The sequence below is a fragment of the Pseudophryne corroboree genome, chromosome 2 (assembly GCF_028390025.1).
Source record: "Pseudophryne corroboree isolate aPseCor3 chromosome 2, aPseCor3.hap2, whole genome shotgun sequence".
Lineage (NCBI taxonomy): Eukaryota > Metazoa > Chordata > Amphibia > Anura > Myobatrachidae > Pseudophryne > Pseudophryne corroboree.
The window spans coordinates 113,619,536-113,643,519 of NC_086445.1; the positions used below are offsets into that span (position 1 = coordinate 113,619,536).

At 47.9% G+C, this 23,984-nt stretch overlaps 1 protein-coding gene and 1 pseudogene across 4 annotated transcripts in view; one reads left to right on the forward strand and one right to left on the reverse strand.

Moving 5' to 3' along the window:
• Positions 1 to 23,984, forward strand: part of RNF17 (ring finger protein 17) — a 1,464,292-nt gene that overhangs the window by 1,061,209 nt on the left and 379,099 nt on the right. The gene's annotated exons all lie outside the window — the stretch shown is intronic.
• Positions 7,067 to 7,185, reverse strand: LOC135051907 (5S ribosomal RNA; annotated as a pseudogene).

Below are 23,984 nucleotides of genomic sequence, written 5' to 3' on the forward strand. Positions count from 1 at the left end.
AATCAAAACCACTTTTCCTACTTGTGTATTTTGCTTATTTGTTGTTAAAACTGGATATAGCTGCAACCCCTTAATTCTATTTGTCCTTTTTTGTATAGTTATATGATTAATTTGTTTAATCAGAAGTAATACAATCTCAAACAAAATATTGCTAAAAGTCAGGGACGTGCAGTGAGCTAAATGGCTCAGGGGGCACTGGTTAGCACCAGAGCCAGATTTAAACGCAATATATGAACCAAAGGGTACATCTGGGCATTATACACAGGTGCAGCATTATAAACCCCTGGAAATTTTGTGAGTTTTGATCTGCAAGGTGAGGCACTGCCTCACCTGCCATAGACTTTTTACTGTAGAATTTTGGCTATAAAAATGATTAGAATAATAGAAAACAGCTATTTCAAACATTCTTTGTATTTTACATATACTTTACACAATAAAAACTCTGGTGGTACAAATGTTAGTATGATAGGAAAGGCCTCACCCCACCGCACATCACTGCTAAAAGTTCTTGATCCTCAATTTTTGAGGAATTAAAAAAAAAAATGTTTACTGGCATTTCAGTTAATGTATTTCTCACAAAGGTAATACAGGTTGAGTATCCCTTATCCAAAATTCAAAATCCCACATTTTTGGGTCCCCTACTGAGAAACAAACACACACACACACACAACGCCTTTATCTCAGTAGGGGACCCAAAAATTTTGGATAAGGGATACTCAACCTGTACATCAAGACAAAACTCTTCATAATCCATATTTGAAAGTACTATTGTAGAAAAGTTTAAACAGAGAAACAAGCTACCTAAATGAGCCTTCCATTCTTATCAGAATGGATAAAGTACCAGCTCCTTTCTGTTATGCTACAGGCTGTATGAAAAAAGGAGTTTTATGCTAAGAACTTACCTTTGTTAAAACTCTTTCTGCGAGGTACACTGGGCTCCACAAAGATTGGACAATGGGGTGTAGAATAGGATCTTGATCCGAGGCACCAACAGGCTCAAAGCTTTGACTGTTCCCAGAATGCACAGCGCCGCCTCCTATATCACCCCGCCTCTCACCACAGGAGCTCAGTTTTTAGTTAACCAGCCCAATGCAGTAGCAGGAAAAGAGACGACAACAGTTAGTAGCCACATACACCACACTCTCACGACAAGAGAAGTGTCAGCGGCTAATGCCATACCAACCCAAAAAAGCTAAGTGTGTCAGGGTGGGCGCCTTGTGGAGCCCAGTGTACCTCGAAGAAAGAGTTTTAACAAAGGTAAGTTCTTACCATAAAACTCGTTTTCTGCTGCGGGGTACACTGGGCTCCACAAGGATTGGACAATGGGGATGTCCTAAAGCAGTTCCTTATAAGAGGGGACGCACTGTAGTGGGCACAAGAACCCGGCGTCCAAAGGAAGCATCCTGGGAAGCGGCAGTATCGAAGGCATAGAACCTTATGCACGTGTTCCCGGAAGACCACGTAGCCGCCTTGCACAATTGTTTAAGGGTCGCACCACGGCGGGCTGCCCAAGAAGGTCCAACAGACCGAGTAGAATGGGCCTTAATGTGATCAGGAGCAGAGAAACCAGCCTTCACATGAGCATGTGCAATCACCATTCTAATCCATCTGGCCAAGGTCTGCTTGTGAGCAGGCCAGCCACGTTTGTGAAATCCATCAGATTTTCGGATAGAAGCAGTTCTCTTCACATAGATATGGAGAGCCCGTACCACATCCAAAGACCGCTCTTTGGTAGACAAATCAGGAGAGACAAAGGCTGGAACCACAATCTCCTGATTAAGGTGAAACGAAGAAACCACCTTAGGTAAATATCCGGGACGAGTCCTAAGAACCGCCCGATCACGGTGAAAAATCAGATATGGGGAACTACAAGACAAGGCACCCAGATCCGAAACTCTTCTAGCAGAGGCAATAGCCAGCAAGAACACCACCTGAAGGGAAAGCCACTTAAGGTCAGCTGAACCAAGGGGTTCAAACGGAGGCTCCTGCAACGCCTCCAAAACCACCGACAAGTCCCAAGGAGCCACAGGCGGGAGGACATAGGGAGGTTGGATACGCAACACACCCTGAGTGAAAGAATGAACATCAGGCAAAGTCGCAATTTTTCTCTGAAACCACATCGACAAGGCAGAAATATGAACCTTTAGGGAGGCCAGATGCAGGCCCAACTCTAGGCCTTGCTGCAGAAAAGCCAAAAGCTTGGCTGTACTAAACTTGGAAACGTCATAATTGTTAGATGCGCACCAAACAAAGTAGGAATACCAGACCCTATGGTAAATCCGAGCAGAAGCCGGTTTCCGGGCCCGCAACATAGTTTTATGACCTCTTCAGAAAAACCCTTAGCCCTCAAGACGGAAGCTTCAAAAGCCACGCTGTAAAAGACAGCCGGGCTAGGTCCTGGTAGACACGGGCCCTGAACGAGGAGGTCTGGGCGTTGTGGAAGTAGAATAGGACACTCAGACGATAGACCCTGAAGGTCTGAGAACCAGTGCCGTTTGGGCCACGCCGGAGCTATGAGAAGCTGATTTCCTTTTTCTTGCTTGAATTTCCGAATTACTCTGGGCAGGAGTGACACCGGAGGGAACACATACGGCAGCCGAAACCTCCACGGCACTGCCAGCGCATCCACGAATGCTGCTTGAGGATCCCTTGTCCTTGCTCCGAAGACCGGAACCTTGTGATTGTGTCGAGACGCCATCAGATCCACGTCTGGAAGACCACACTTTTCCACAAGGAGTTGAAACACTTCTGGACGGAGGCCCCACTCGCCGGCATGCACGTCCTGACGACTGAGAAAGTCCGCTTCCCAATTCAGGACTCCCGGAATGAATATTGCCGGTAGATGGCGTTCCGCCCAACGTAGAATCCGTGAGACTTCCTTCATTGCCAAACGGCTTCGAGTGCCGCCTTGATGATTTATGTAAGCCACTGTGGTGGCGTTGTCCGACTGTACTTGAACAGAACGGTTCTGAATTAAATGCTGGGCCAGGTTCAACGCATTGAAGACCGCCCGCAATTCCAGAATGTTGATCGAGAGGAGAGATTCCTCCTTGGTCCACCGACCCTGAAGGTAGTGCTGCTCCAGCACCGCGCCTCAACCTCTTAGACTGGCATCTGTCGTCAACAGGACCCAGTTGGATATCCAGAAGGGACGACCTCTGCACAATTGTTGGTCCCAGAGCCACCAGTGTAGTGACAGACGGACCTCCGAAGTCAATAAGATCATTTGAGATCTGATCCGGTGAGGCAGGCCGTCCCACTTGGCTAGAATCAGCCTCTGGAGGGGGCGAGAATGGAATTGAGCATACTCCACCATGTCGAATGCTGATACCATGAGGCCCAGCACCTACAATGCCGAATGTATCGACACTTGCGGACGAGAAAGGAAGCAACGAATCCTGTCCTGAAGCTTCAGGACTTTCTCCTGAGACAAGAACAACAACGCTCCCAGGTGCACCATGCTCTGAGCAGGGACCAGGGAGGATTTCTTCCAGTTGATGAGCCACCCGTGGACTTGTAGAAACCGGACCGTCATATCCAGATGACGTAGGAGAAGATCTGGGGAATTTGCCAGGATTAACAAGTCGTCCAGATACGGCAGTATCCTGACCCTTTGACGGCGGAGTACCACCGTCATCACCGCCATGACTTTGGTGGAGACTCGCAGAGCCGTTGTTAAACCAAAAGGTAACACCCGAAACTGGTAATGGAGGTTGCCAATAGCGAACCTCGGGTATTGTTGATGTGACACTGCTATAGGAATATGCAGGTAAGCATCCTGTATGTCCAGGGAGACCAAGTAGTCCCCAGGTTTCAAGGCCAGAACTATAGAGCGAAGGGTTTCCATACGGAACTTGGAAACCTTCACAAACCTGTTCAATGCCTTGAGGTTGAGAATGGGCCAGGAGGACCCATTCGGTTTCGGGACTAGAAACAGCGGAGAATAGTACCCCCGGCCCCTCTGAGCAAGAGGCACCTGTACTACGACTCCTGTATCCAGGAGGGTCTGTACCACCGAGTGTAGAGTGTTTGCCTTTGTCTGGTCCAAAGGGACATCTGTCTGGCAAAATCGATGAGGGGGTCGGTATTTGAAGGCTATGGCGTAACCTTGAATGACGACTTCCCGTACCCAGGCATCTGAAGTGGTCTTCAACCACTCCTGGGTATACCCTAGAAGCCGGCCAGGGGGAGGCCCGCCCCGTCATGCGGCAGGCTTATCGGTCTTGGCAGCTGGCTGACGGGCAGCCCAGGCTCTTTTGGGCTTCGGCTTACCAGGTTTGGAAGTGCGGGCCTGCTTATGGTACACGTGACCTTTTGCTTTACCTGAAGGACGAAAGGGGTGAAAGGACGTACCTTTAGCTTTCGACACAGAAGGAGCGGTATTAGGCAGACAGGCAGTTTTAGCAGTAGCCAAGTCAGCCACTATCTTATTTAAGTCCTCCCCAAACAGAATATCTCCCTTAAAAGGGAGTACCTCCAGAGTTTTTCTAGAGTTCAGATCCACAGACCAGGATCTCAGCTACAATATCCGGCGAGCCAGTACTGATGTAGTAGAGGCCTTGGCTGCTAGGATACCGGCATCAGAAGCCGCCTCTTTAATATAGCGAGAAGCTGTGACAATATATGACCAGCATTGTCTAGCATGGTCAGAAGAGATTTCAGCTTCTAACTCCAAGACCCATGCTTCAATAGCCTCTGCAGCCCATGTAGCTGCAATAGTGGGCCCTTGTGCAGCACTCATGAGGGTGTAAATCGCTTTCCGAAAACCCTCCACACGTTTATCCGTAGGCTCTTTTAGAGACGTGACAGGTAGAGCTGAGGAAACCACCATCCTTGCCACATGTGAGTCCACTGGAGGAGGCGTTTCCCAATTTTAAACAGCTCTGGTGCGAGGGGATAGCGAGCCAGCATCTTCTTTTGAGGCACAAACTTCTTACCCGGGTTTTCCCAGGGTTCCTGACGTATATCCACTAGGTGATCAGAGTGAGGTAAAACTTGTTTAACCACCTTCTGACGCTTGAACCTATCTGGTTTCTTAGGAGGGACGGATGGCTCGGGATCATCCGTAATCTGCAGAATTAACTTAATAGCCTCCAATAGATCAGGAACATCCACATGTGAACTACCCTCCCCATCAGCCGTATCTGAGTCAGTATCTGAGGGGTCAGTATATGTGCCATCTTCATCAGACGAGGTGTCAGTGACAGCAGTGGATTGTGAGGAGATAAGTGCTCGCTTAGAGGAACTCTTGGACTTAGGCGAGCGTTGGTCAGACGTAGATAAATCGTCCGCCCACGGCAGGTTAGCTGCAGGGACCACATACGGTTGTACCGGCATTGGGGGTCCCATAGGGGGTGTTAGTTTATGAACTAGCGTATGCAGAATCGTGGAAAAAGCGGCCCATGGTGGGTCAGTATGTTCCTCCGTTGCCACAGTCCCACTGGGGGGGCAAGGAGCCCCCAGAAGCAGAGCCCACAGCTGCTATACTCTCCTCATATGGCCCTGTGGCTTCAGCAACACCGGCAGTGTGTTCATCCCCAGAACCGTTACCCTCAGAAGCAGACATGATATAACTTGCAGTATGAGGTTAACAAAGTACAATTATCAGCAGCACTATACCTCTAAACCCAAACCCCTGCGCAGTGTAGTCAGCACTAGCAGAGATAAAGGAGAGATATGGTGACTAGATCACAGAGAAAAATACGTAATACCAGTATATCTTTGTGAAAATCCTATATTAGATAACACCTGACGCACCAAGCCCCCTCAGGTTATGGAATATAGGGATAGCCGGTTGAGTGAAAGACACGAAATGGACACCACTCAGCTATCAAATGCACACATAGAAAGTCACAGTTTGTACAATGCAGAGGTTAATACTGACAATAATACTGCACTGGACTAGCTTACACAGCTATATAACAATAGATATAACAGTACACAGTAAGAACTGGATGTATATCACAGGGTAATTGTACTATAAAACCCTGACTAAATGCACTCTTTCTTAACTATCACTGACTAAAAAGGCAGGTAGAATACTTAAGTGTCATGTAAAGGCACAGCGCTGACAACCAGGCGGCTTTACATAGGAGGATTTGCCCAAGCAGTCCCAGGAACAGTGAGCTGAGAGATAATGGCGCCGCAGACACTGACAGGAAATGAGGAAAAGACAGATATGCAGCTCCAGGGCGGGAACACTTGCTAGAAATGGCGCGCTGGGGGAGGGGCTTCAGGTCTAAGCCTTATCTACTCTGCTGGCAAAACCACCGGGTACTGTGGGCGATATAAGAATTGGTTTAGAGAGAAAACCTGACCTGCGCCCATGCCCTGGTGATCTAGTGGGATCTGCAATGGATGGGGGGTTTTGGAATCTGCACTGGACCAGATTGTATAATGATTGTCATACAATTTTTATATACCATATGTGACAAGAATAATGACCAACATAAAGCTACCGACTTCGCCTATAAGGCTTTTAAAGTAGAACAGGGTTGGCGGTGCTCCCGGACATTAGTTCAGAACAAACTATTGGAGTGCTGTTTTACAGAGAAGCAAAAAAAAAAGGGCTGTTTATTATGTGTCTCTGGGGCACACTTTGTTTCGATTGACTGATTGGTGAAGGTGTAAAGCTATTACAATGTACCGGTATATGGAAAAAAATATAATAGAACTTAACTTTTCATTTTTTATGCAGACAAAAAGATAATAAAAATATTGCTGTGAATCAGCAAAATTGGTTAAAACAAGTATTAAACAACATATAATCAATGACGATAAGGTGATATGTCACTCACTTGATGTGGAGTGGGTGGCAGAAAGTTTCTGTACACCCACTGGATTATGAGCGAGTGTTAATGTTCGACGTTAGTCAAAAGCGAAAATATGAAATTCTTGTTATCTCTATCAACTTATGATATGATATACACTTGTATACTCATAAGAGAGATAAAAGAAAACCGGCTTAAACGAATCCGGACTCCTGTTAGGTTAGTCAGCTGAGGTGAATGCACTGCAAAATTTACTTGCGATGGAATTTGCTGATCAGCGGAAGGTATGTTCCTTATTACTACAGTACCCAGTATTCCCAGAGGGTCACCCTTTCTGGTACTGACCAGGCCCAATGCTGCTTGGCTTCCAAGATCAGACGAGATCGGGCATGTCCAGCATGGTGTGACTAGAGAGTCAAGTAGATACCTGTCAGCAAAGGGGATAGCTACTGCTCGAGCAAATTGAGACAAGATGGTCCAAAGAATAACGTTATCAATGGCCAATCGGTCGCCCCAAAGGTAGCTTTAAGAGAGACCAAAATGATAAATGGATGAAAAGAAAAGGGACGGAGAAGTTAATTTCTCTCCCATGGGAGATCACCCACACAAGAATTGTGGTAAGAGCACATGCAAAATATACCACAAATAATAGACCCTGAGTAGGTGATATGGAAATAACAATAGCAAAATTGAAAATGAGTTCTGGAAAGATAGCAGAAATATTGCAATAATATCCTATGCTGATTCATACAAAGACATGCAAATTCATATAGATTCCAGCACACAAGCTGCCTAGGCAGTTGTCTATCGCAGAAAAATACAATCGTATATAAATAATCGTCACAGTAGTGAGTTGCCGAATATATTGCGAGAATGCTGATTCATATGGCAACATGCAAATTCACATAGAATACAATACATAAGCTGCATGGGCAGCTGTCAGTCTGTTGCAAAAAGGTATAGTAGTATTTCACTAATTATCACAGTGATGAATTGTTAAATATGTTGCAGAAATGCTGACCCATATAACAACATGAAAAATTCACATAGAATCCAGCACCTAAAAAGCAGCTGTCTGTCAGTTAGAAAAGGATACGGTTGTATTTAAATAATTATCTAAATTAAAAAGGACAGACTGTCTATAGATAAACACTTATGATAGTATTATTAAGCATCTAGTGGGATCGCCTGTACTGCCACAGTGTCCACCGCCAACGCGCGCGGCCCGCCTCCCACTGACCGCGCCGGATCGCGATAAAGACCGGGTCCCGCAAGCGGGACCCACTTACCACCTCCCGAAGCGCGGCCACGCGATCCTGGAGAGCCCCAGCCGTGTGTGTCTAACATGAAGTAAACCGGAGCCTCCGCTGTAGGTACCCGGCAACCAGGGCTCGGAGTGTACAGCGCCGCTGGGCAGAGCTGGAGCTGCAGCAGTGAATGTCACAAGACATTTACCACCGCTGCTGCCCTTGAAGTCTTCACTTTTTACCTCATAAAAAGCTTTTCTCAGGGCTGCTTGGAGTAGCCCCTCTGTTAAGTGCCTGCTTACTGCAGCACCAACTTACAAAACTGAGCTCCTGTGCAGGGAGGCGGGGTGATATAGGAGGCGGCGCTGTGCATTCTTGGAACAGTCAAAACTTTGATCCTGTTGGTGCCTCGGATCAAGATCCTATTCTACACCCCATTGTCCAATCCTTGTGGAGCCCAGTGTACCCCGCAGCAGAAATGACAGTTAGGAGCTGGTTGGTAGTTTATCTCCGTGCACTTTGTCTCTCTCCAAGCTTTGGTATATAGGGGTTTTATATCCTTGGATGGAGATACAGTGGATGGAGATAAAGTACCACCCAATCATCTCCTAAGAGTCATTTCTCTGACGTCCTAGTGGATGCTGGGAACTCCGTAAGGACCATGGGAACTCCGTAAGGACCATGGGGAATAGCGGCTCCGCAGGAGACTGGGCACAAAAGTAAAGCTTTAGGACTACCTGGTGTGCACTGGCTCCTCCCCCTATGACCCTCCTCCAAGCCTCAGTTAGATTTTTGTGCCCGGCCAAGAAGGGTGCACACTAGGGGCTCTCCTGAGCTTCTTAGTGAAAGTTTAGTTTTAGGTTTTTTATTTTCAGTGAGACCTGCTGGCAACAGGCTCACTGCATCGAGGGACTAAGGGGAGAAGAAGCGAACTCACCTGCGTGCAGAGTGGATTGGGCTTCTTAGGCTACTGGACACCATTAGCTCCAGAGGGACCGAACACAGGCCCAGCCTCGGAGCTCGGTCCCAGAGCCGCGCCGCCGGCCCCCTTACAGAGCCAGAAGCAAGAAGAGGTCCGGAAAAATTGGCGGCAGAAGACATCAGTCTTCAACAAGGTAGCGCACAGCACTGCAGCTGTGCGCCATTGTTACTCAGGCACACTTCACACTCCGGTCACTGAGGGTGCAGGGCGCTAGGGGGGGGGCGCCCTGAGCAGCAATGTAAAACACCTTGGCTGGCATAAATACACCACGTATAACCCCCAGGGCTATATGGATGTATTTTAACCCCTGCCAGAACTCACCAAAAAAGCGGGAGAAAAGGCCGCCGAGAAGGGGGCGGAGCCTATCTCCTCAGCACACTGGCGCCATTTTCTCTCACAGCTCCGCTGGAAGGACGTCTCCCTGACTCTCCCCTGCAGTCCTGCACTACAGAAAAGGGTAAAAAAGAGAGGGGGGCACTAATTTGGCGCAGTTTTGATACTTACAGCAGCTATAAAGGGAAAAGCACATTTTATAGTGGTATTCCTGTCTATATATAGCGCTCTGGTGTGTGCTGGCATACTCTCCCTCTGTCTCCCCAAAGGGCTAGTGGGGTCCTGTCCTCTATCAGAGCATTCTCTGTGTGTGTGCGGTGTGTCGGTACGATTGTGTCGACATGTTTGAGGAGGAAAATGAGATGGAGGCGGAGCAATTGCCTATTATACAGTTGTCACCCCGTAGGGAGTCGACACCTGAGTGGATGAGCTTATGGAAGGAATTGCGTGACAGTGTCAGTTCTTTACGACAGACAGTTGACGACATGAGACAGCCGGCTACTCAGCTTGTGCCTGTCCAGGGGTCTCAAACGCCATCAGGGGCTTTAAAACGCCCGTTACCTCAAATGGCAGACACGGATACTGACTCCAGTGTCGATGATGAGGAGACAAACGTGACTTCCACTAGGGCCACACGTTACATGATTGAAGCAATGAAAAATGTATTGCATATCTCTGATAATACAAGTACCACTAAAAAGGGTATTATGTTTGGTGAGAAAAAACTGCCTGTAGTTTTTCCTGTATCCGAGGAATTAAATGAAGTGTGTGATGATTCCTAAAAGGTTATTGCCATCGTACCCTTTCCCGCCAGAGGATAGGGCACGTTGGGAAACACCCCCTAGGGTGGATAAAGCGCTCACACGCTTGTCTAAGCAGGTATCACTACCCTCTCCTGATACGGCCGCCCTAAAGGAACCTGCCGATAGAAAGCTGGAGAATATCCTAAAATGTATATACTCTCACTTGGGTGTTATACTGCGACCAGCAATCGCCTCAGCCTGGATGTGCAGTGCGGGCCTGGCGTGGTCGGATTCCCTGACTGAAAATATTGATACCCTAGATAGGGACAGTATATTACTGACTATAGAGCATTTGAAGGATGCATTTCTATATATGCGTGATGCACAGAGGGATATTTGCCGACTGACATCATGAGTTAGCGCGTTGTCCATTTCTGCAAGAAGAGGTTTATGGACGCGGCAGTGGTCAGGTGATGCGGATTCTAAAAGGCACATGGAAGTATTGCCTTATAAGGGGGAGGAGTTATTTGGGGTAGGTCTATCAGACCTGGTAGCCACAGCAACTGCTGGAAAATCCACATTTTTACCCCAGGTAGCCTCTCAACCTAAGAAGACGCCGTATTATCAGGCGCAGTCCTTTCGGCCCCATAAGGGCAAGCGGGCAAAAGGCGCCTCATTTCTGCCCCGTGGCAGAGGGAGAGGAAAAAGGCTGCAACAAACAGCCAGTTCCCAGGAACAAAAGCCCTCTCCCGCCTCCGCAAAGTCCTCAGCATGACGCTGGGGCTTTACAAGCGGACTCAGGCACGGTGGGGGCCCGTCTCAAGAAGTTCAGTGCGCAGTGGGCCCACTCGCAAGTGGACCCCTGGATCCTTCAGGTGGTATCTCAGGGGTACAAATTGGAATTCGAGACGTCTCCCCCTCGCCGTTTTCTAAAGTCTGCTTTACCGACGTCTCCCTCAGACAAGGAGGCAGTATTGGAAGCCATTCACAAGCTGTATTCCCAGCAGGTGATAATCAAGGTACCCCTCCTACAACAGGGAAAGGGGTACTATTCCACACTATTTGTGGTACCGAAGCCGGACGGCTCGGTGAGACCAATTTTAAACCTAAAATCCTTGAACACTTACATACAAAGGTTCAAATTCAAGATGGAGTCACTCAGAGCAGTGATTGCAAACCTGGAAGAAGGGGACTATATGGTGTCTCTGGACATCAAAGATGCTTACCTACATGTCCCAATTTACCCTTCTCACCAAGGGTACCTCAGGTTTGTGGTACAGAACTGTCACTATCAGTTTCAGACGCTGCCGTTTGGATTGTCCACGGCACCCCGGGTCTTTACCAAGGTAATGGCCGAAATGATGATACTCCTTCGAAGGAAGGGAGTTTTAGTTATCCCTTACTTGGACGATCTCCTGATAAGGGCAAGATCCAGGGAACAGTTGGAAGTCGGAGTAGCACTATCTCAGATAGTGCTGCGCCAGCACGGTTGGATTCTCAATATTCCAAAATCACAGCTGATCCCGACGACACGACTTCTATTCCTAGGGATGATCCTGGACACAGTCCAGAAAAAGGTGTTTCTCCCGGAGGAGAAAGCCAGGGAGTTATCCGAACTAGTCAGAAATCTCCTAAAACCAGGCCAAGTCTCAGTGCATCAATGCACAAGGGTCCTGGGAAAGATGGTGGTTTCTTACGAAGCAATCCCATTCGGCAGATTCCACGCAAGAACCTTCCAGTGGGATCTGCTAGACAAATGGTCCGGGTCGCATCTTCAGATGCATCAGCTATCCGCTGGACAAGGACAAGGGTGTCTCTCCTGTGGTGGTTGCAGAGTGCTCATCTTCTAGAGGGCCGCAGATTCGGCATTCAGGACTGGGTCCTGGTGACCACGGATGCCAGCCTGAGAGGCTGGGGAGCAGTCACACAGGGAAGAAATTTCCAGGGCTTGTGGTCAAGCCTGGAGACATTACTTCACATAAATATCCTGGAGCTAAGGGCCATCTACAATGCTCTTAGCCTAGCAAGACCTCTGCTTCAAGGTCAGCCGGTGCTGATCCAGTCAGACAACATCACGGCAGTCGCCCACGTAAACAGACAGGGCGGCACAAGAAGCAGGAGGGCAATGACAGAAGTTGCAAGGATTCTTCGCTGGGCGGAAAATCATGTGATAGCACTGTCAGCAGTGTTCATTCCGGGAGTGGACAACTGGGAAGCAGACTTCCTCAGCAGACACGACCTCCACCCGGGGGAGTGGGGACTTCACCCAGAAGTCTTCCACATGATTGTGAACCGTTGGGAAAAACCAAAGGTGGACATGATGGCGTCCCGCCTCAACAAAAAACTAGACAGGTATTGCGCCAGGTCAAGGGACCCTCAGGCAATAGCTGTGGACGCTCTGGTAACACCGTGGGTGTACCAGTCAGTGTATGTATTCCCTCCTCTGCCTCTCATACCCAAGGTACTGAGAATCATAAGAAGGAGAGGAGTAAGGACTATACTCGTGGCTCCGGATTGGCCAAGAAGGACTTGGTACCCGGAACTTCAAGAGATGCTCACAGAGGACCCGTGGCCTCTACCTCTAAGAAGGGACCTGCTCCAGCAGGGACCCTGTCTGTTCCAAGACTTACCGCGGCTGCGTTTGACGGCATGGCGGTTGAACGCCGGATCCTGAAGGAAAAAGGCATTCCGGATGAAGTCATCCCTACCCTGATCAAAGCCAGGAAAGATGTAACCGTACAGCATTATCACCGTATTTGGCGTAAATATGTTGCGTGGTGCGAGGCCAGGAAGGCCCCTACAGAGGAATTTCAACTGGGTCGTTTCCTGCATTTCCTGCAAACAGGACTGTCTATGGGCCTAAAATTAGGGTCCATTAAGGTTCAAATTTCGGCCCTGTCGATTTTTCTTCCAGAAAGAACTGGCTTCAGTTCCTGAAGTTCAGACGTTTGTCAAGGGGGTACTGCATATACAGCCTCCTTTTGTGCCTCCAGTGGCACCTTGGGATCTCAATGTAGTTTTGGGGTTCCTAAAATCACATTGGTTTGAACCACTTTCCACTGTGGACTTAAAATATCTCACTTGGAAAGTGGTAATGCTGTTAGCCCTGGCTTCAGCCAGGCGTGTCTCAGAATTGGCGGCTTTATCCTATAAAAGCCCTTACCTAATTTTTCATACGGACAGGGCAGAATTGAGGACTCGTCCTCAATTTCTCCCTAAGGTGGTTTCAGCGTTTCACTTGAACCAGCCTATTGTGGTACCTGCTGCTACTAGGGACTTGGAGGACTCCAAGTTGCTGGACGTAGTCAGGGCCCTGAAAATATATGTTTCCAGGACGGCTGGAGTCAGAAAATCTGACTCGCTGTTTATCCTGTATGCACCCAACAAGCTGGGTGCTCCTGCTTCTAAGCAGACTATTGCTCGTTGGATTTGTAGTACAATTCAGCTTGCACATTCTGTGGCAGGCCTGCCACAGCCAAAATCTGTAAAAGCCCATTCCACAAGGAAGGTGGGCTCATCTTGGGCGGCTGCCCGAGGGGTCTCGGCTTTACAACTTTGCCGAGCAGCTACATGGTCAGGGGCAAACACGTTTGCTAAATTCTACAAATTTGATACCCTGGCTGAGGAGGACCTTGAGTTCTCTCATTCGGTGCTGCAGAGTCATCCGCACTCTCCCGCCCGTTTGGGAGCTTTGGTATAATCCCCATGGTCCTGACGGAGTCCCCAGCATCCACTTAGGACGTCAGAGAAAATAAGAATTTACTTACCGATAATTCTATTTCTCGTAGTCCGTAGTGGATGCTGGGCGCCCATCCCAAGTGCGGATTGTCTGCAATACTTGTACATAGTTACAAAAATCGGGTTATTATTGTTGTGAGCCATCTTTTCAGAGGCTCCTCTGTTATCATGCTGTTAACTGGGTTCAGATCACAGGTTGTACGGTGTGATTGGTGTGGCTGGTATGAGTCTTACCCGGGATTCAAAATCCTTCCTTATTGTGTACGCTCGTCCGGGCACAGTATCCTAACTGAGGCTTGGAGGAGGGTCATAGGGGGAGGAGCCAGTGCACACCAGGTAGTCCTAAAGCTTTTACTTTTGTGCCCAGTCTCCTGCGGAGCCGCTATTCCCCATGGTCCTTACGGAGTTCCCAGCATCCACTACGGACTACGAGAAATAGAATTATCGGTAAGTAAATTCTTATTTTTTCAAATGAAACAAAAAATACCCGAAGGAGGGGCAGGAAAGAACTCTCTCAATGGAAGCAACTCTTGAATACCTGACCACAATAGATGCATAAAACGTCACAGAAAAAAACTCTTACTATAAATCTTAACCTTTAATGTTTCATACAATAAAAGGGTACTGGAATTAGCACAACGCTGGGATAATGTTTAAAAAATTAGGCAAATATAGACAAACAGATTAATAAACATACAACACATATTTAAAATGAGGTGCTCCGAGTAGACTGGTCAGTAAGGATACAATGACCCCTAATTTCTCAAGGTATATTCAACAGAATAACGGCATTCATTTATAAGCGAAAAGGCATGGCTACTAGGGTGGTTTAGGGATTCTGCTGCCCAAGGCATCGAATTCGGAGTGAGAGATCCTTAGTTGCACCAGCCAATGGAAAAGGCAGAAAGGGTTGGATTCGGGGTGCGTACCTTCGTTTCTGCTTACGGATGATGACAATATAATCAGAGCATTTGATGAGAGAACTAATTGCGCTCCCCTTCTATCCAGGCCAAGAAAAACACATGTGTAGGAGACAGTGTATCCTGTAGTGAAGTTATACTACAGATTAGATCTTCATACCTAACAGGTGTATATCTCCGTTCGGACATCCTATACCGGTAATAGACCAGTATAAAGGATGCTACAGGGCTGAAGCTGGGTGTGAGCTGTTCTCCTTGTGAACAAGCCCTCCCGGCGAAAACGTAAGTCTAGGAGCTTCATGGCGTATTTTTTGTTTAAATTGCTTCTCACTCTCCGGTAGCACCACCAGACAATATAGCACATTATGTACACCTATAATAAATGTAATACTAGTGGTATAATACCCGACCACTTTGTATACTTTTTATCTCACTAAATCGCCAGTGCGATCATTTGCTTTCTTTTTCTACCACTTTTCAAATGAAGCCTATGACATGTCAGCAGCTGATTGCCTGGTACTTTATCTCCATCCAATTTATCTCCAATCAAGGTTTAGTAAATAGAACCTTTAGTCCCTTTGGAGAAATGACATGCTATATCATCTTAAGGAATAAATGTTTCATAATGCCGTTATCTTTGTATATGTGCACAAAATTGTACTGTATTTTATGTAATAATGGGGTAAATGTATTGTAGCCACACATCGTGTGGGTATAACCCTTCCTGTTTCACCTCTTTACCAATAATTTTTTTAATCATTTTGTTTCACAAAATGTAAAATTCTTGACTCCTAGTCACCTTTTGGATATATAAATGCCCAACACACTTCTATGTTTTCTACAATAGAAATCAAATATACTGTTGCAGATGTTCCCACAAATGTGTTGCACTTGTAGGTTGTTTTGATTTCACCCTTCTGTCCATTTCATTCCAAGCCAGCTGTGCTGGTCATTCCAGGACTTAAAAGTCTACTGTCTTCTTATTTACCTTAAAGGTAGTTCTGTCATGCCCTAATGGCATTTCTCTTACGTCCTAGAGGATACTGGGGACTCCAAAAGGACCATGGGGTATAGACGGGATCCGCAGGAGCTTGGGCACACTTAAAAGACTTAATCTGGGTGTGAACTGGCTCCTCCCTCTATGCCCCTCCTCCAGACCCCAGTTAGACTTTGTGCCCAGGAGTGACTGACTAGTCACTAGGGGAGCTCTACTGAGTTTCTCTAGAAAAGACTTTGTTAGGTTTTTTTATTTTCAGGGAGACCTGCTGGCTACAGGCTCCCTGCAGCGTGGGAGTGAGGGAAGAGGAGCAGACCTACTTCTTCTTAGTTAAGGGCTCTGCTTCTCGGCTACTGTACACCATTAGCTCCAGAGGGTACGATCACTTGGTGCGCCTAGCTGCTTGTTCCCGGAGCCGCGCCGTCACCCCCTCACAGAAGCCAGAAGAAAGAAGTCGGGTGAGTATGAGAAGATCAGAAGACTTCAGGACGGCAGAAGACTTCAGTAACGGAAGGTACAGCACAGCGGTAACGCTGTGCTCCATGCTCCCACACACATCACCAACGGTATTTACTTGGGTGCAGGGCGCTGGGGGGGGGGGGCGCCCTGGGCAGCATGTTACTGGAGTTTTGGGGCTGGCAGAGAGCTTTTCGGTACCTCGGCCCGTTTCCAGAAACCCACGCCGGCATTTTTCATTTTTAAAATTGGCGGGCCAAAGCGCGCCGGGAAGGGGCCGGAGCTTCGTCCCGCGGCTCACAGGCGCCATCTTCTCCTTCAATACGCGGCTGAAGGGAGACGCTGCCGGGACCTCCACATTAACGTGGAGATATTCAGAAGGGGGGGGGCGGGGGCACAGTGTGGTGCTTATTATCATTACAAAGCAGTGCTGGGTACATATATCTTTTCTTGGGATATATGGGCGCTGGGGTGTGAGCTGGCATACTCCCTCTGTGTCCTCTATCTGGGCTTCATTGTGGGCCTGTCACCTAGCTGGGACGTTCTGTGTGTTGTGTGTCGGTACTACGTGTCGGCATGTCTGAGGCTGAATGTTATTCACCAGAGGAGGTTATTGGGGGAGCGGATGCGGGGCTAGATTTGGGACTGTCGACGCAGCCGACAACTGATTTACTCGCATTGCTCAGTACGATAAATTCGAATGTTGCTTCTTTATCAAAGAGGTTAGATAAGTCTGAGTCACAGACGCAGGTGTGGAAAAAGTCCATGAAAGAGGCTTTGTATCAGGTTCAGACCCCATCCGGGTCGCAAAAGCGGCCATTTACTCAGGTAGTAGATACTGATACCAACACGGACTCTGATTCCGATGTTGATTTCACTGAAGCTGCTTTACATCCACGGTTAGTTAAGAGTATTCAGTACATGATTGTGGCTATAAAAGATGTTTTACACATTTCTGATGAACCTGAGGTACAGGAAACAAGGATTTGCTTGTTCAAGGGAAAAAAACCTGAGGTGAAGTTTCCCCCCTCTCATGAAATGAATACTCTTTGTGAAAAGGCTTGGGAGTCGCCGGATAAGAGGTGGCAGATTCCCAAGAGAATTTACATGGCGTATCCTTTCCCTTCTGATGACGGGGATAAATGGGAGGCGTCTCCAAATGTTGACAAAGCTCTATCTCGTTTGTCTAAGAAAGTGGCACTTCCGACCCCTGACACGGCAGCTCTCAAGGATCCGGCGGATCGTAAGCTGGAGACGTCTTTGAAGTCCATTTTCGCTAATTCAGGTGCATTGCTCAGACCTGCTGTGGCGTCTGTATGGGTGAGTAGTGCTATTGCTAAATGGGCTGAGAATTTAGCTAATAATATGGATACCCTTGATAAGGATAATGTCCTTTTGACTCTCGGTTATATCAAGGACGCTGCAGATTACATGAAGGATGCGGCGAGGGACGTCTGTCTCTTGGGTTCAAGAACCAATGCCATGTCGATATCAGCCAGGAGGGCGTTGTGGATCCATCAATGGAACGCTGATGCCGACTCCAAGAGGGCTATGGAAGCCTTACCCTTCAAAGGTACGGTCTTGTTTGGGGATGGCTTGGCTGACCTGGTCTCGACCGCGACTGCGGGTAAGTCCTCTTTTCTTCCTTATGTTCCCACACAACAGAAAAAGGCACCACATCAGCAAATGCAGTCCTTTCGTCACAATAAATACAGGCGTGGACAAGGTTCGTCCTTCCTCGCTTCAAAAGGTATAGGAAGGGGAAGGAAACCTCCTGCAGGCTCAGGCGCCCAGGACCAAAAGTCCTCCCCTGCTGCTACCAAGTCCACCGCATGACGCTGGGGCTTCCCTGGGGGAGTCCGGACCGGTGGGGGGCCGTCTACGAATATTCAGTCAGGTCTGGATTCTACCAGACCTGGATCCTTGGGTCCTAGAGATTGTGTCTCAGGGATAAAAACTGGAGTTTCAGGAGATACCCCCTCACCGGTTCTTCATTTCGGCATTACCAGTAGCTCTTCCGGACAGGGAGGTGGTGCTGGCAGCGATTCAAAAATTGTGTCTACAGAGGGTCATTGTTCCCGTTCCCTCGTCCCAGCAGGGGAGGGGTTCTACTCGAGCCTCTTGGTTGTGCCGAAACCGGACGGTTCGGTCAGACCAATTCTAAATCTAAAATCCCTCAATCCATACTTGAAAGTTTTCAAGTTCAAGATGGAATCCCTTCGAGCGGTAATTGCCAGCCTGGAAGGGCGGGATTTTATGGCGTCAGTCGACATAAAGGATGCCTACTTACATGTCCCAATATATCCTTCGTATCAGGCCTTCCTCAGGTTTGCGATACAGTATTCTCATTACCAATTTCAGACGTTGCCGTTTGGGCTCTTCACGGCTCCGAGGATTTTCACCAAAGTCATGGCGGAAATGATGGTTCTCCTTCGCAAACAAGGGGTTACAATTATCCCGTACTTGGACGATCTCCTGATAAAGACGAGGTCCAAGGAACGGTTGCTGAGAAGTGTAGATTTGTCACTGTCTGTTCTGCGACAGCACGGTTGGGTACTCAATTTGCCAAAATCTCAGTTGATTCCGACCTCTCGGCTGCCTTTTCTGGGCATGATTCTGGATACGGATTTACAGAAAGTATTTCTTCCAGAAGAAAAGGCTCTGGAACTGCAGGCGATGGTCAGGAAACTTCTAAAGCCGACGAGTGTGTCAATCCATCACTGTACTCTGGTTCTGGGGAAGATGGTTGCGGTGTACGAAGCCATTCCATTTGGCAGGTTTCATGCCTGGGTGTTTCAGTGGGACTTGCTGAGCAAATGGTCCGGGTCTCACCTGCACATGCATCGGAAGATAAGTCTATCTCCCAGAGCCAGAATTTCTCTCCTGTGGTGGCTACAAGATCTTCACCTCCTAGGGGGACGCCGGTTCGGTATCCAGGATTGGGTGCTTCTAACAACAGATGCAAGTCTCCGGGGCTGGGGCGCAGTCACCCAAGGAAGAAACTTCCAGGGGAAATGGTCGCTCCAGGAAGCCTGTCTCCACATAAATGTTCTCGAGTTAAGAGCCATTTACAATGGCCTGCTGCAAGCATGAAGCCGCCTTCAGGGTCGACCTGCCCTGGTACAGTCAGACAACATCACAGCGGTGGCGCATATAAACCGTCAAGGCGGAACAAGGAGCAGAGCGGCAATTGCGGAGGCCACAAGAATCCTTCGCTGGGCGGAACAACACGTGAGCGCCCTATCAGCAGTCTTCCTACCGGGAGTGGACAACTGGGAAGCAGATAACTGGGAAGCAGATTTCCTCAGCAGACACGATCTCCATCCGGGAGAGTAGTGGGCTCTTCACCAAGAGGTATTTGCAGAGGTGACAAAACGTTGGGGAATTCCGTTGATCGACATGATGGCGTCTCGTCTCAACAAGAAGCTCCCGAGGTATTGTTCCAGGTCAAGGGACCCCCAAGCCAGTGCAGTGTCCTGGTGTCTCCGTGGGTTATCCAGTCGGTGTATGTGTTCCCTCCACTTCCTCTCATTCCAAAGGTACTGGGGATCATTCGACGAGCAAGGGTTCAGGCGATTCTCGTTGTTCCAGATTGGCCAAGAAGGGCCTGGTACCCGGATCTTCAGGAATTACTGGTGGAAGATCCTTGGCCGCTTCCTCTAAGAGAGGACCTGTTGTTGCAGGGTCCATGCGTGTTTCCAGACTTACTGCGGCTGCGTTTGACGGCATGGAGGTTGAGCGCTACATCTTAGCTCGTAAGGGTATTCCCAGGGAGGTCATTCCAACTCTCATTAAGGCTAGGAAGGAGGTTACGGCGAAGCATTATCACCGTATTTGGAGAAAGTATGTTTCCTGGTGTGAGTCTAAAATGGCTCCTGCGGAAGATTTTCACTTGGGTCGCTTTCTCCACTTTTTACAGGCGGGAGTAGATGCAGGCCTGAAATTGGGTTCCATCAAAGTGCAGATTTCGGCTTTGTCTATTTTCTTTCAAAAAGAGTTATCTGTCCTCCCAGAGGTTCAGACTTTTGTGATATGAGTAATGCATATCAATCCTCCGTTTGTGCCTCCTGTAGCTCCATGGGACCTTGATGTAGTCTTACGGTTTCTCATGTCTTCCTGGTTTGAACCTTGGCATAAGGTTGAGTTGAAATTTCTCACTTGGAAGGTGGTTATGCTATTGGCACTGGCGTCTTCCAGGCGGGTGTCAGAGATGGCGGCCTTATCTCATAAGAGCCCGTACTTGATTTTTATTTGGATAGGGCGGAATTGAGGACTCGTCAACAATTTCTGCCGAAGGTGGTTTCTTCATTTCACATTAACCAACCTATTGTGGTCCCGGTGGCTACGGAAGCTGTGGCGATTCCAAAATCTCTGGATGTTGTAAGAGCGTTGAAGATCTACGTCACTAGGACAGCTGTTGCTAGGAAAACTGAGGCGCTGTTTGTCTTGTATGCTTCCAACAAAATTGGTCATCCTGCTTCAAAACAGACTATTGCACGCTGGATTTGTAGTACGATTCAGCAGGCTCATTCTTCGGCCGGACTACCGGTGCCGAAGTCAGTAAAAGCCCATTCTACCAGAAAAGTGGGCTCATCTTGGGCGGCTGCCCGAGGCGTCTCGGCGTTACAGCTTTGCCGAGCAGCTACGTGGTCGGGTTCAAACACTTTTGCTAAGTTCTATAAGTTTGATACCCTGGCCGATGAGGACCTTACGTTTGCTCAGTCGGTGCTGCAGAGTCGTCTGCATTCTCCCGCCCGTTCTGGAGCTTTGGTATAATCCCCATGGTCCTTTTGGAGTCCCCAGCATCCTCTAGGACGTAAGAGAAAATAGGATTTTGGTACTTACCGGTAAACCCTTTTCTCCTAGTCTGTAGAGGATGCTGGGCGCCCGTCCCAGTGCGGACTATTACTTGCAGTGTTTTCTTGCTGGTTAAATTAGTTTACACACGGGTTGTGTATTTCTTGTTTCAGCTTCTTGCTCGTGTTAATTCATACTGTTATCTGGTTTAAAGTTACTTCGGTTGTACGGTATGTTTGTGGTGTGGGCTGGTATGTTTGTAGCCCTTAGTTTAAACAATAATCTTTTTCTCAAAATGTCCGTCTCTCCTGGGCACAGTTCCTATAACTGGGGTCTGGAGGAGGGGCATAGAGGGAGGAGTTAGTTCACACCCAGATTAAGTCTATTAAGTGTGCCCAAGCTCCTGTGGATCCCGTCTATACCCCATGGTCCTTTTGGAGTCCCCAGCATCCTCTACGGACTAGGAGAAAAGGATTTACCGGTAAGTACCAAAATCCTATTATTTTGTTTCTTTTATCATGCTATAGAATTAACTCTTGACCAACTTGACATAGACCAGAAGGTGTTGCAAAATGCTATAATAATAATAATTAAAATTGTATTTATATAGCCCTCTTTCGCCAATAGTACTCAAGGCACTTAACAAATAGAAATAACAGAATACAGTACAGAAACAAGAAAGTATAGAAAAGCTTCTCATAGAGCATGGAGATACTAAAGGGACATTACAGAAATGCTTGAGTAAACAGGACAGTCTTCAGTCTGTTTTTGAAGGATTCTAAAATGAGGGCCTCTCTGACTGCAAGGATGTGAGTTCCATGAAGCTGGAGCCACATGGCTAAAAGCTTGACCCCCAGATGAATTATGGGAGAATCTAGATACTGCTAGAAGTCCATCTATAGATTGCAGTAATCGAGTGGTGTAGTTTGGAATCAGAAGCTGCTTCAGGTACTTTCGGCCCTGGTCATGTAGGGCATTGAAAGTCAGTAAGCCAATCTTGAAGATGATTTTCCATCTTACACGCAATCAGTGGAGGAAGTAGAGAATGGGTGTAGCTAGAATGGGGTTGGTTGGTTAACAGCCTGGCAGCTGCGTTTTTTACCAGCTTTAAGTGGTGCAATCGTTTTGGTCGGGAGACCAAGGTAGAGGGCATTGCAGTAGTCTAATCAAATTATACAAATGTATGTATGACTTTTGGCCGATCTTTAGAGGGTTAAGTGTTTGATTCTGGCTATGTTCCTCAGATGAAAGAATGCTACAGTCTTGTCCTTTGATGTTGATGCTATCATAAGCACGTCTGTTTAATCAGGATTCAGTCTCAGCCAACTGGCACTCATCCACTCCTGGAGCTCAGCCAGACAGCCAGTCAGGGTTGTTATTGGGTACTTAGTGCCGGAGCAAAGGACAGGTACAGCTGTGTATCATCTGCATAGCAGTGGTATACAAGACCGTGGTAGCATGGGGGATAGTATATAACCTTCAATCTTATGTTTTATCCTGAATCCTGATTGGTATGGATCATAAATATTATGGGTTGTCACTCAAGCAGATTTCCAGTTCATTTGCAACCACTTTCTCAATAACCTTTCCTAGAAAAGGAAAATTTGATACTGGTCTGTAGTTGAGCATGCATTCGTTTCCTTTAGGGTTTCAGGAAATATGCCTGTCTGCAAAGAGCATTGAACTATTTCTGCTGCGGGGTACACTGGGCTCCACAAGGATTAACATCGGGGTGTAGAGTAGGATCTTGATCCGAGGCACCAACAGGCTCAAAGCTTTGACTGTTCCCAAGATGCACAGCGCCGCCCCCCCCCCCCCTATAACCCCGCCTCCGTGCACAGGAGCTCAGTTTGTAAGTTGGTGCCATGCAGTAAGCAGGCAATCAACAGGAGGGCTGCTCCTACAGCCTATTTTTATGCTAGGTTCAGGGGGTTCCTTACCCCCCAGTGGATCTGTAGCACCGGGGGCAACTAGTAACCCACCTTGGGCTACGTTCCCCACGTTGTTAAATACGCTGGTAACTAAGCTTACGCTCCCTGTGGGTCCTCCTTTGCCAGTGCAGCAATTTATGGTCCCTACAGTTAATCTGCCGTGGGCGGACCAAATTTCAACACAATTACAACACTTGAACCGATCGCTGATTAAAAATAAGTCTCAATCTCACCCACCTAAGACTAAGGTGTTTTCTAAACGCGACGCTACATCCTCACAATCCACCGCTGTCCCGGACACATCTTCTGAGGAGGATGGTGCATATACTGACACCACAGACACTGACTGGGGAAGAGAAGTCACTGCTGGATGTCCCCGATTTGATTGAGGCTTTCAGGCTCATTCTTCAGGTTTCTGATGAACCTGAGCCTGCGGCTGTCTCTAAAAATCCGGACAGATTTAAACGTAAGAAGGTGGTTGAACAAGTTTTACCTCATTCTCAACACCTGGCTGACATACGTCAGGAATCATGGGAAAATCCGGGAACTAAATTTACACCGCATAAGAGACTGTTGGCTCGCTATCCTCTCTCTGCGGAGCTATGTAAAAATTGGGAAACTCCTCCGCCTGTAGATTCTCATGTAGCACGCATGGTAGTTTCCTCCAGCTCTGCCAGTAACTACCGTCACCTCTCTGAAGGAACCGTTGGATAGACGTGTGGAGGGTTGTTTGAAAGCGAATTACACCCTAACGGGGGCTGTGCATAGACCAACCATTGCAGCAACATGGGCTGTTGAGGCGTGGGCTCAGGAGCTGGAGGCGGAGCTGCCTTCCAACACTTCTGAGCATGCTCAACAATGTCTCATATATTGCCACGGCTACTCAGTACCTTAAGGAGGCGGCTTCCGATGCCGGGGTGCTGGCGGCCAAGGCTGCGACTATGTCCATCTTGGCTCGACGTATACTTTGGTTGAGATCCTTGTCAGTGGATATGGATTCTAAGAAAACCTTGCAGGTGCTTCCTTTCAAGGGAGACATTCTTTTTGGCGAAGACCTAAATAAGATTGTG